Source organism: Mauremys reevesii, linkage group 3 (genome assembly GCF_016161935.1).
Source record: "Mauremys reevesii isolate NIE-2019 linkage group 3, ASM1616193v1, whole genome shotgun sequence".
Lineage (NCBI taxonomy): Eukaryota > Metazoa > Chordata > Testudines > Geoemydidae > Mauremys > Mauremys reevesii.
In genome coordinates, this window is record NC_052625.1 from 71,601,110 (window position 1) to 71,612,896 (window position 11,787).

At 45.1% G+C, this 11,787-nt stretch overlaps 1 long non-coding RNA gene across 1 annotated transcript; it reads right to left on the minus strand.

Annotated features, from left to right (window-relative positions):
- Nucleotides 1–7,648: 7,648 nt before the first annotated feature.
- On the minus strand, nt 7,649–10,568 carry LOC120401594. The gene is made up of 3 exons (XR_005596581.1): nt 10,508–10,568; nt 9,544–9,673; nt 7,649–7,714 (listed from the first exon to the last, which is right to left on the minus strand). It is a non-coding gene; the product is annotated as an uncharacterized LOC120401594 (long non-coding RNA).
- Between the last annotated feature and the right edge of the window lie 1,219 nt (nt 10,569–11,787).

An 11,787-nucleotide genomic window follows, 5' to 3' on the forward strand; every position in this document is an offset into this window, starting at 1 on the left:
TCGGCAGCGCGATGGGAGTGGAACCGGAAGCTCCCACGCGCCCCGTGGGGAGCGCACAAAATGTCTCCCCCCGAATTCTGCCTAGGGCACCAGAAACTCTGGCGCTGCTCCTGGGGGTACGTGTACCCATGGGGGCATCCAGAGGTCTTCCAGGGGCTACATCAATTCATCTAGATCTTTGCCTAGTTTTACAACAGGCTACAGCAGTGATTTTCAAACTTTTGAGCTGGTCACCCCTTTCACATAGCAAGCCTCTGAGTGCGACCCCCCCCTTATGAATTGAAAACACTTTTTTATATATTTAACACTGTTATAAATACTGGACGCAAAGTGGGGTTTGGGATGGAAGCTGACAGCTCGTGATAATAACCTCATAATAACCTCACAACCCCCTGAGGGGTCACAACCCCCAGTTTGAGAACCCCTGGGCTACAGAAAAAGCCGTAGCAAAGTCAGTACACACTAATTTTTCACCCAATGATTTGTTTATGCTGCTCTATATACTAAACCCTGAAATGTAAGTGCAAAATTTATGTTCCAATTGATTTATTTTATAAGTATATGGTAAAAATGAGAAAGTAAGCAAGTTTTCAATAATAGTGTGCCGTGACACTTCTGAATTTTTATGTCTGATTTTATAAGCAAGTAGTTATTGAGTGAGGTGAAACTTGGGCATATGCAAGACAAATCAGACTCCTGAAAGGGGTACAGTAGTCTGGAAAGATTGAGAGCCATTGCCTTAACCCATCATACAAACTTTCAGCACAGTTTTGGGGTGCAGTTAAAGGTCCACATACCCTGCAAAGCAAAAATAGGTCACTGTTGTTTACATTGCAGTGCCTACGGTTCCATGTCTATGCAGCAACCGCGGAGGAATCTCCTTTTGGGTCTAATTTAGTAACCACTGAAAACCACAGCTCCCATTAATTTCAACAACAATAAATAAATAAACTCACTTCCCTGTGTTTCTCCCTAGCCCCAATGCTTATGACTCTTCACAAACACTGCAACTACAATCAAACAATATAAAAATGAATAAAATATTTTAAATGGGGGTTTCTTGGAATCTGACCACTATGTTTTATCTTCTTCGGGAGATTACAGGCCAATAGACAATGTGCAGAGAAGGCAGCACACTATCTTTGTGTAAAAGTTTCAAATGGTTGGCTACACCCAGATACTGGATTTTATTTGTAGAATTTTGGTTTTTTATGTTTAGTGTTATGTTATTGTTGCCATCAGTATACTGGTAAATTTATACTTACCCTCATACACTCTTTACAAGTTATGCTGATTTAAAAGCAGAATCAGCACCAACAATGATCAGAAGAAAAGTCCCTGGGCCCAGTCTTGCACACTATGAAGTATAGTTCTTATTGCCACATAGTCCCATAGATTTCAGTAGTAAGCAATCCCCTTTCATTCTGTCTGTAGCATAAGTTCCTAATATATGAGTTTTCTATCAAGAGCCCCTTCTCCCCTTAAAATGTTTGCTTTTGGGGTAGCCTTCCCAAATTAATAATGTTGTGCTGTGAATTATACAATCTTGCCCTTTCACGGTATCAGTTTTTTTTTAAAATAGCATTTAGTAGCAATGAAAGAAATCTCCATCTATGCATCAAACAATTAAAAGATATTTTATTCTTAAAAAAAGAAAAATGGAGATAGCTAAAATATTCTGTATATCCACTGACATTGAGGGGAAATCCAGGTTGGAATTTTGGCTTAGAACTTAAACATGTATGCAATTCATGTTTTTTCAAACTCAAAATCAACTGTAAAAGTTGAAAAATATAAAATATAGATAAAAGAATAAAATTAAGCTGCACTGAGAGTGGTGTGTCATTTGTTATTTTTGAGTATTATTTTTTTAAAATGAGAAAACAAGATTATTTAGGAATATTAATGTTTAAGTCAAGGATTCACTGAGATACATCCACAGTATTCATGTAGGATTTCACATCAAGCACATTCATTATGAAAGTCCCAGAACTAGACCTTTGTCTTTGCCCTAAGTAACTGCTTCTTTTTCTAATGCTGAAGTGCAGCAAAGCAGAGGTGGGTGATTATTTTTTCCTAAACAAACATACAGCTATGGAGTGTTCAGAGTTCATGCAAAATAATAAAAATTTAGAACAGCCAGTTCAGCTATAACATTGAACAGAAGCCAGACCTCGTTGCTTGATAAAACAAATTATGTTTTTCTAATACTATAACATGTTATTTGCTGAAATGACCACACCTTGTACCCCTTGCACCAGTTATTTTTGTCTTTTTCTTTTACTCAAACATAATGTAGAATTAAAAAAATGGGCCTGATAAGAGTCCTAAGACAACATATAATTAGCCTACTGGTACAATATCTTATGCTTTCTGAGTAAAGTAGATGCTTTTGAATAGTTATGAATGGATTGGAAACATTTGGGCAAATTACTCTAAATATTACATACATACATACAATCTCTCTTAGTGCAAAGCACCACAGAATCACATCACAATTAAAAGTAAACACAACATATGGGAGTCTTTGGCCAGCAATCTTCCTCCACATTTCCTGGTCTTCACACAGCTTTGAGAAAAACATCATAATGCATCCCGCCCAGTTAGCCACATCATCGAACCATGTTTGCCATGAATACCCTCCTGCCCCTGGCCCCTGGCACCTGGCACCAGTCCCTGAAAACTTGCTTCAGCAATCTTCCTCGGCTCATTCCACCCACATGTCCTGCAAACTCAAATTTTCTTTGATCATCTTGATGATATCAGGTATCGCTCCAGTTATGCTGTAAATTTGGGCAATTACTTTCTTGTTACTCAGGGGTACAAGGTATAGCTAATGTACAGCAATTGCCTGTAGAATTTCAATTTAAGAGACTTTCTGTCTCCAGTGTCCTGTTTCCTAAGGTCATGTCTTCACCAGAGCTTACAGCGGCACAGGTGTACTGATACAGCTGCACCACTATAAGATCTCTCATGTAGTCGCTCTATTCCAACAGGAGAGAGCTCTTCCAATGACACAATTAAACCACCCCCAATGAGTGGCAGTAGCTAGGTCAGTGGGAGAAACTCTCCTGGCGTCGTAGAACTGTCTACACTGGTGCTTCTGTTGGTGTAACTTATGTCGCTCCTCTGTGTGTTTTCTTCACAACCCTGAGCAACAAAAGTTATACCAACAAAAGTGGTAGTGTAGACATATCTCACAAACATGTAGCAAGATGCTGAAGACAAGAGACGGCAGCAATTTCATTTTACACTTCATGGTAATTCCTTTGCTTCTCCAAATGTGGCTGAATGCCGCTAGAGCAACAGTTGTGATTCCAGTTCTATGTCAGATCTCTACGTGATGTTTACCACACTACCTACGTGTTTGAAGTGCTCAATGCACTTCAGGGCCTCCTCATATTTGGGTAGGAATATTTTTGCCTTTTCAGCAGACTTAGCTGCCACCATTGTCTTTGTCTTTTTGTGTGATATCTTAAGACCTAATTTTTCCCCTTCCACCACTACTCTTTTTAGCTGATTTTGCACCTCTTCTTGCAATGATCCCATCTGGTGAATGTCATCTGGTGAATGATCCCATTTGGTGAATGACTAATTTTTCATCCACCAACAGGTACACCCTCCTGTAGGTTTCCATCAGGGGTTCTTCTTAAAATTTCTTCAAGATAACAGTTGAAGAGGGTCAGTGATAGCATGCAGCCCTGTCTGACACCCAGGGGCGGCTCTACGTTTTTGGCCGCCCCAAGCAGTCATGCGCGGGAGGCGCCCCGGAGCCGCGGGAGCAGCGGACCTCCAGCGGGCATGACTGCAGAGGGACTGCTGGTCCCACGTGGCACGGCTGGACCTCCCGCGGCTGCGGACAGTTCGCGGGTCCGGCGGCTCCGCTTGAGCTGCCGCAGTCATGCCTGCGGGAGGTCCAGCCGAGCCGCGGGACGAGCGCCCCCTCCGCAGTCATGCCTGCGGCAGGTCCAGTCGTCCCGGGGCTCCGGTGGACCTCCCGCAGGTAGGACTGCGGCAGGTCCGCCGGCACAGCCTGCCGCCCCCCCCGGCCGCAGGGGACGCCCCCTAGATTTTGCCGCCCTAGGCACCAGCTTGTTTTGCTGGTGCCTAGAGCCGCCCCTGCTGACACCTATCCTCAAGTCAAATAACTACTTTGCTCACACCCTGAAGCCATTGCATTTCCACAGAGATATTGTATCAGACTTATTACATTTTCACCAACTCCATTCAGCTGCAGGATTGCCTGAAGAGATATGCGCCACATGCTGTCAAATGCCTTAGCAAAATCAAGAGGCATGGGCCACATTCCCATCATCTTCATCACTTTCTCACACAGCACATACAGATTGAATATTTGCTCCCCTGTACCTCTTTTGGGTCCAAACCCAGCTTGTTCTTTAGCCAGAAAGTTCTTTATCTTGCGTGCAATTCTCTTCAGGATGATGTGCAATAATATTTTGCTCTGATGTGTCAATAATGAGATAGCTTGGTCCCCCTTTTTAGGAATAGGAACCATCAGGGATTGTGTCCAAGTCTTGGACCATTTACCAGACTCTCAAATCACATTGACAAGCGTATGGTATACTCAGATGAGTGCCTTTTCCACCACTTTGAATTAGTTCTGCTTGTATGTTATCCACTCCAGGGACCTTATTGCTTTTCAGTGTCCACATCACATCTTCAACTTTGTAGATTGGAGGAGGAGGTTCATCAGAGTAAGTCAAGCTTCTCAAGTAGATCCCCTCTGCCTCTTTCACTTCCAACTTAGAGTTCATTTTGATCATATTATACAGTTGTCAGCAATACTTACCCCAAATGTCGGGTGAAATGGTATTTTTTTCCTGCCAGGGAAACCCTTCAAGAGTTCTGATGGTTTGGTAGGCTTTCCTAATGTCATTTGCTACAAAGGATTCTGTATATCAATCCACTGTTGTCCAAGCCAATCTTCTTTTGCCACTTTAATCAGTGCATCTATTTCTCATGTCATATGGGAACATTGCTCTCTTGCAGTTTCATCCATCTTCTTTTGTTCTCTCTTAGCTTCCTTCATTGATCACACAATTTGATAATATTCTCCATGTGTGTCTTTGCATGGAGTGGCTTACAAGCAAGAATACCAACAACAGGGCAGACTGTTAAGAAGAAGGGCACAAACTCCCAGACTTATTGTGAGTTCTGAACAGGGCTGGCTCCAGGCATCAGCCCAGCAAGCAGCTGCTTGGGGCGGCCAACGGTGAGGGGCGGCACGTCCAGGTCTTCCACGGCAATTCAGAAGTGGGTCCCTCAGTCCCTCTCAGAGCGAAGGACCAGCCGCCGAAGACTGAAGCAGCGGCGGCAGAGCTGCAGATCGCGATCACAGCTTTTTTTTTTTTCTTTTTCTTTTTGCTGCTTGGGGCAGCAAAAATCCTGGACCCGGCCCTGGTTTTGTATGTAGATTTCACCAACAAAACAACAAGTGTAAACTCCTCAGGCACAATACAACTGTCAAGCTGCCTTTGTTAGAAATCACAGGCCAGAGATGAGAGGCAGGAATGAGGCAGAGATGATGTCACAGTCTCCAATTTATACCTCCATGTACCTGGAAAAATACTGTCTCAAACATGGAGTCGTGAATCACATGTTCTAGTGCCTTGCTGAGTTATGAGGCATCCATTGTCTCTGTGCTCGCTGAGGCATCTTCAGGAGGGGCCCACTGGAAGAGCTGATTCTCCTTAATGGCCCATCAACACATGGCTGGCTAGTCTCAATGTAAATCTGTTTTGTAGGTGTTACCCAGGAGCACAACATATTTGAGACACAAACACATAGCAAAGTTTCATGACTTCATACCCAGTGATAATACATGCATTTCAACAAGACAGCATTATTCAACAGATCACAACTCTTCCAATGATACCTTACAAGGCACACTTTGTACAAGATTTATTGCAATTTTATAACAGTGGTGACTATATTAGTGCAAACAGTCATCTCCCTTTTTATATGGCATCACAAAAGCCTTAATATGGAGTCACAGACAGTACCCTGGGGCATTCTGAAACACTCTGAAAAACAACACTTGTTGTCAATCCTATAGTAAACTAAGGATTTATTAACTAAGAAAAAGAAAAGAGTGTTATTTACAAGGTTAAAACAGGTAAACGCACACACAAATGAGCTGCAGTCTTAGGTTTCAGATGGCAATAGAGCTGCTGAAATAAGTCAGCTCTATAAATCCTTTCGGGCTAACCCAGGTTAATCCTGGGGATCTCTTGCTTATGTTTAGGAATCTTTGCCTTTAGAGTCCAAACGGCATTAAAAGACTTTAATTCCTTCTGGTCAGAGATTTTTATCCCCATCTCCATAGAGTCCAAGTTGATGTGATGAGTGCTTCTGGACATCCCCCTTCATGGGTATGCTGGGAGTAATCAACAAAGTCCTTGTTCTCTGGTAGCTTACAATGGCCCATTTGGATTCAACAGGCCTTCCTGATGGGCTGGAGATAACGCATCCTCATGGGTGCAAACCAGTATTTCACACTTGGTGATGTTTCTTTCCTGACTGGATTTACAGTTTCAGAGCAAACATTTTTATAGTTGCAAAATAGACACTTAAGTATTACCTTACAATATGGGTTACAGATACCATAAATGAGATTAATGCTTGCAGCAATTTACAAGCATTTCATAAAGTCTAAACACATTGTTACAAGTATAATACCTATTTTAGCTATACTAAACACACAGGTAAGCCAGAGTGGTTTCCAGCTATGTATTTGTCACTGTTCAGGGAGGCCTGGGGCCTTGGCATGAGCTGGCACTTGGTCTGCCAGCGTCACAATGAGATCCAAGGTTTTGTCTTTAGGATCTGTTTCCCTAGGAGTTCATCCACAGCCTCTGTAATGCAGCAGGAAATGTTGTGGTCTATCTGATCTATGCTACCAGTGCACAGAAATATTAAATATTACTAAAAAAGAAATTGACCTCATTAGGAGTGTGAACCCATTCCAGCTGAAGCTGATGAAAGTTTTGGGGGAGGTGGTTTGGGGAGGGTGGCAGGACAGAGATAAAAAGGGACTCTTGGGACAGGAGAAGGAGGAAGAATCCCAAACAAACATTGCACTCTGACATCCGGCAAAGCTTGCCTCCACCTTAACTATTAGTGGTTCCACCTCCTCACCAAAAGAGAACTCTCAGTCCACATTGGGGAAATGACTAGGAGGGTTTCTGCAGTGTAGCTGCATGATGGGATAGACTAGGTTCAGAGGCCCCCTGCTGGAGGGCCCCACCCCACCCCACCCCACCCCAGAAAAGGGCAGATGAGAGGTCTTCCAAACTGCCTAGAGCGGCTGTGTGGGACACAGCCAATCAGAGAGGCTTCAGGGAGCAGACAATCAGGGCAGATATACTGCTGCTATCAGGGCAGCAGTATAAGACAAGCTGCAGGGCCAGTGTGAGATCAGTTCCTTGCTAGAGCTGGAGGAGCATGGATGGTGTGTATGGCTGGCTGAGAAAATTGCAGGACCTTGGACAGGGCAGTGCTGCCAGAAGCCAGGGAGAGTGAGGCCTGGGCTACACTAGCGGGGTGGGGGGCAGGGGGTTGAACTAAGATATGCAACTTCAGCTATGTTATTTGCGTAGTTGAATCCAAGCATCTTAGTTCGACTTACCTGGCCATCCTCACAGCGGCGAGTTGATTGCCACGGCACCCCCGTCAACTGCACTTATTCCTCCTGCTGAGGTGGAGTAAGGTGGGTGTCGATTAGCAGATCAATTTATCGCGTCCAGATGAGATGTGATAAATCGATTCCTGATACATTGAACGCTACCCGCTGATCCGACGGGTAGTATAGACATACCCTGAGAAGGAGTTCTGTGCTGGTTGCTCAGACTCCATGAGGGCAAGGCCCTGAGGTAAGGGTGAAGATGATGTGGGGCCATGGTAAAGTGGTCCAGGAAATTAGAATGGTGGTGTGGCTTAGATGAAGGAACATGATGGATGGCTGCTATCTACAGGTTCCCTGGCCTGGGACCTGGAATAGAGGGTGGGCCTGGGTCTCCCTCACCCTATTACTCACTGGAGGAAGTGGCCTGGACTTTGAGGCACCCCAGAAGGGGAACTAAACCTTTTAGCCTCTCAGCAGGAGAGCTGGGGTCTGAAACACCCAGAGAGGGCCAGGAAGTATGGTGCTGAGACCAGTGATAGACTATGGGACTAATTAAGGACCTAAGCCCAAGGAGGGCTACAGGGAGAGAAAGGGCAGGCCTGCACACACTTGACCAGGTGGAGCATGTGAGAGGTGCGTGCACCCCATTGCAAGCAGTTACGCTTGAAACTAAGGAATGGTGAGAAATCATCATTCAGAACTAACACAGGGCCTTTCCCATTGCCTCCTTTCCCCATTCCCAGCTCTGCAATTTCATTTTTTTTATTACTCCTCTTTCCCTGACATTGGCATTTTGTTTTCCTCTGGCTGCCTAATTTAATAAAAAAACTCATTGGAGCCTCTGAATTCAGCACAGTATCTGTCACAGAGTGCATATCACATTCACCTAGCACAGGGGTGGAGAAATTTCTATCGGGGCCATTGACCCATATAAAAAATTAGTTAGGGGTCACATACAGTCCTTGGAGGGGGCATGGAGGCTCTGGGCTTCCCCTGTAGTGGGGCAAGCAGCTGCTTGCAGCTCCAGCCCTGTGGGGGGGTGGGTGTGGCGGCCCAGAGCTTCCCCTAGGCTCTGGGGTGGGGCCAGAAATGAGGGAGGTGGGGAGTGGGCTTTGGGCTGGGGACAAGGGGTTTGAAGTGTGGGAGCAGGCTTAGGGCTGTGGCGGGGGGTTACGATGTGGGCTCCAGAAAGGAGTTGAGGTGTGGGAGGGTGTTTGGGGTGTAGGCTCTGGGTGGCGCTTACCTCAGGCAGCTCCTGGTCAGTGGCACAGCTGGGCTAAGGCAGGCTCCCTGGCTCTCTGCTGCTCCTGGAAGTGGCTGGCATGTCTGGCCCATAGGTGGAGGGGCCAGGCGGTTCTGTGTGGTGTGCGCTACCCCTGCCCCAGCGCCACCCTGCAGCTCCCATTGGCCGTGGTTCCTGGCCAATGGGAGCTGTGGAGCTGGCGCTGTGGGTGGGGGCAGCTTGTGGAGCTTCCCTGATCGCTCCTCTGTCTAGGGGCCACAGGGACATGCTGGTGCTTGCAGCTCCAGCCTGGTGAGGGCGGGGGAGGCGGGCACTGAGGCTTGGGGCTTTTGGCCCATGGCACAGAAGCTTGCCCTGTGGGCCAGATGAAATGAAGCAGCTTGCTGTGGGCCAGATGAAATGAAGCAGCAGGCCAGATCTGGCCCGGAGGTTCCTCACCCATCACCTAACACGTGCCTTTTAAAAATCTTATTCTACTCTTTTATTTAGATTTTTTTTTGTATCCAACCCACTTCCATAGAATGTGAAATCCCTGGTTTGAAACTGGGCAGAAACATTATGCTCCTCATCAAGATCTTTTATTTCTCACAATAGCCTATAACCTTGAATAAGTGCTTGCAAGAATAAGGAGGTGAGGCAATGACTTCACACAGACCTGTGCCTTGATATCATCCCAGCAAGTCAATGATTCCCCAGAGGCTTGTGCCTTGGCCTCCTCAGCAGACTAGGCCTTTGAGGTCAGCTCTTTCTTGCAGGCCTGTTTTCATTTCTCACAAACATAAGGGCTGCAAGAATATGTAAAAGCAAATTAAGCAAGCAAGAGAAAAACCTGACTCCCCTTCATGTTCCAACTATATCAACATTCCAATGTGCAATGCCCAAGATAAGACTTTATTAATGGCCAGAATAGCTCATTCAGGAGAGCATTACACTGAAGAGCTAAAAGATCCCTTCTTTCCACAAGCATTAGCTCTGCTTCCTTTAATGTGGCTGCAGAGTCATTTGTCACTTACAGCTCTATTTAGCTCAGCAACAGCATTTAGTCCCATCCTGTGAATGGACTCTCAACTGCTTGGGGGAAAGGTATGGTAAAACTGAGATTTCTTTTACATGTGTTTCCTGTTCCAGTCTAGAGTTTCCTTCTGCTTAAAAGTAACTTGTGGCCTAATGTCAGCGCCTGTTTTTCTCCTGAATGTTCAAGGCTTCAATCTCTTGGCTGACTACAAGAGCAGAACACAGTGCTGGATGTCTCTTAAAATAGTGATTTTTTTTCCTTTAGTTTCCTGGCAATATGCCTTGAAAAATGACATATAGAAAAATTGTAACGATTATAGTGATAATCAAGTGCTGGGACCTAAACTATGTGACTATGTCCCTTTTAACTTAATGCACAAATATCTCACTCAAGAGTATGAGTGGGTTGAAATTACTAATCATGTTTTGGCACAGACAAATGCTAAAGGAAACCCGGAGCAACTAATTGAACAGCTTGGAATGTCAGCTGCTATACACAAGATTTTTAAGAGTTCTGAAAAGAATGTACCCTTTAAAGCTTTAAGGAAAAATAGTTTCAAATTCTTAAGGAAATAATGGCAGGGAAAGCAATGGAAGAGGCTTACATTGTTGATATAAGAACTGAATCCACTAAAGTTTGACGTTATACTCTTAACTCTATCCATTTGTGCCCAAGAGATTGCATCACAAACAGCCCTCTGTGAGGTTCCCACATTCCAGGGCCCTATTGCACATACCCTGGGCAGTACTTTCCATACAGCCTCTAGTACTGTATTTTGAATGCTGAACAAAATATTAAGTAGATATCTTCCCAATGGTATGTAGTAGTCTGAAGTACAGACACGCTGCCATATAAGGCTGTGGCTGGCTCAGATCAGCTGACTTGAGCTCATGGGGCTCCAGCTGTGGGGTTATAAAATTGCAGTGGAGATGTTTGTGCTAGGAGCTGAGTTCTAAGACCCTGCAAGGGGGGAGGGTCCCAGAGGCTGGGATCCTGCCCAAGTCCGAACATCTACACTGCAATTGTATAGCCCTGCAGTCCAAGCCAGCTGACTCAGGCCAGCCACAGCTGTGCTGCAGGTATTTTATTGCAGTGTAGACATACCTTCTGTGGCCTTGTGGATTCCTCACGGATGCTAAGCTCCCACATGGCAGCCTCCATAAGTAGCTTTTTCTGTAACTTTTGGCTAAGAGAGTCTGTCTCATCCTAGTGGTCAATGATCTGCCCTTAGTTATTCATGCCTTTGTCATCTTTCAACTGGACTAAAACAATTTAATATATCTGCGCATGAAGCCCTCAGCACTTAGGATATTCCAAGTAGTACAGAATGCTGCAGAGGTTCTTCTCAGCAATACAGGCTACCGTAAGCACATCAAACCTGACTTCTGGTCTCTACAATGGCTTCCAGTAGACTGAAAAGGGCTGAGACCTTGTACTTGATAAAGTGCTGTATGGCCTGGGTCCAGGATTTCTAAAATACGGTCTAAAAGGTCCAAGATGAAGATCATGTCCTCTGGTACAATGGAGTGCTCCATAACAAGGCTAAAACTCATCTATGTGGGAGACAGAACTTTTGCGGGGGCCGGTCCAAGAATATGGTGGAATGATCTCCCTGAGGAACTAAGGACCATCACAAACCTCATCACCTTCTACTCCAAGTGCAAAGTTCATTTCTTTGACCTTGCCTTCTATAACATAAATACATAGTAACATGTATATTAAAAACACCCAGAAAAGCCACCCTACTAAAATAAAACACTCCACTGCTCATTCTCCTTCCCCTAGGAAGAGAATGAGAGAACAAACAACTTGTGACAGATGTTATTCACACAGGGGTGGCTCCAGGCACCAGCGCAGCAAGTGCGTGCCTGGGGCGGCAAGCTG